Genomic DNA, 2,159 nt, shown 5'->3' on the forward strand with positions numbered 1-2,159 from the left:
CTCGGAATTTGGCTCGGTTACCAAAACATGGTTGTGTGAACTTCCTGATATATGCATCCCAATGTTTGTATGGTCCAAGGACCTATCCATAGTGATGATGGCCCTATGTGGGTCCCATATAATGGGTTCTTGACTCTACCTGTAGTAGGTGACCTCATCAGTATCCGGATGTGGAATGCCTTTTTTTTAGGCGTTACCGGTCACTGTCCGCTGCCACGGGCATTTGAGAGGCCGAATTTGTCAAGTCGAACTGTAGATGCTCTTACAAAAAGTTTGAAGTAATAACATCGACCACCACCACCCCCACAAGGCAACCAACCGAGGCAGGCATGGTCCATCTCCCTCACGAGTAGGGATGAAAACGGAGCGGAAACGGACGGAACTGAGTGCTACCACATTTTTTTCATATATTTTTGCAGAAGTGGAAATGAATATAGACATCCCGGAAATGAATACGGAAACAGATACTACCAGAAACGGACATGAAGCGAATACAAAGCAAACACGGAAACGGAAGTGAGTGTTGACCGGAACTTAAACCCCCCCTGAATCATAGAGAAATACACGCAAAACAAACAAATTTAATGAATTGTTAACATGGCTACAAAATAATATCATTATGTTAGCAACTTAGTATAATATTGTAGTAGTACTTGACAATTGCGTATACGATCAAGCTGAGTACATGTGTGGTAGCAAACTCATTGTGTTATTGTATTGTTTGGTGGTTGGACTACAAAGTAGCCATAGGTCTATAGTAAAAACAAAAATTCCATATTTACGGAAACGGAACTTTCCGTTTCCACGTTTGTTCCACCGGAAAACACCGTTCTATTTTTGTTTCCGTTTTCGCATAAAAAATCCATTTTCACTTTCGTTTTGCAAATTTCCGTTTTCGTTTTCATATTTTCTCTCCGTTTTCATTCCTTCTCCAGAAAAACGGAAAGTTTCCACTCTATTTTCATCCGTACTCATGAGCTCCCAAAAAATCCTCTGCTCTCCATTAGCACTGGGCACACATACAGACTAACCAACCAACCGATCAATGACGTGGTTTTTTTTTTTACACAGTGGCTCTGCTCCTCTCCTTCGCCTAGTCTAGCGATGGTTCGCTGAATAACATTACCCTAAATTTCAGGGTCTAGAGATGTGAATATTCATGTCTGCATCCGAGCTTATCTGGTCTCGATGAACAATAAAATCGAAAAAAATGCTAGAATTTTTTTCAAAAAAAAATGGAAAACAATTGCAGGGAAGATGTTCGAGTGTGTGATGTCGTGCCAAATTTTGTGGTATTTAGATATCTAGCATTTTTGGTACAGACGTCACGAACTTAAACATCTTCCACGCAAAAAAATAATCTGAATTTTTTCTAGTATTTTTTTTACATTATTGTCCACCTTAGGAAACTGATGAGCTCAGAAGCCATTTGACCGCGTCTCTAAAATACTACTCCCTCAGTCCCATAATATAAAATGCTATTACATCAAATATACTTACGCATCAAATATACTACATCAAATATACTTACGCATATTGGATGTAATAACGTGTTATATTACAAGACAGAGGGAGTAGTTTAACTAGTCGGTTGCGCGCCCTCTCGCCGCACCGTGATCACCCTCAGTCGGTCATTCAACATCCGGACGCATCACAAAAGTTGATACGCACGTAGAATTAAGTCGTGACACATACATACATCGCCGGGGCGTGTACGTATACGCGGAACCGCGAGTAGGTTGGCGTGCACGGCACCACACGGGACGGCATGGACGCGTGCATGCATGCCATCGACGTGCCGTTGCTGCTGATAGCACGCACACGCGCGCGCATGTCATGGTTACTCACGCGAAAGGGAGTGCGCGACCGCGACCGATCCAGCACCACCACTCGGTCAGCTCAGCGATCGAGCAGCTGACCGCGGAATGCATATCTTCAGATTAAGGCCAATTTCATCGCGCGACCCTATCTTGTCTGGCTCCGTCTGTTTAGGGTAAAACGATCAAAAGAGACGGCCCAGCACGCGACGACCCGGACTTATCTTATTTGTTTTGTGTCCGGGCCGACCCATTTTGAGCGCAAACTTGCGCCGGGTTTGGATCGTGACGGACACCAAACGAACGCGCGCCTCGTCCGCGTCGGGGCCGCGTGGCAGGCGG

Source organism: Triticum urartu, chromosome 3, assembly GCF_003073215.2.
Source record: "Triticum urartu cultivar G1812 chromosome 3, Tu2.1, whole genome shotgun sequence".
In the NCBI taxonomy this organism is placed as follows: Eukaryota; Viridiplantae; Streptophyta; class Magnoliopsida; order Poales; family Poaceae; genus Triticum; species Triticum urartu.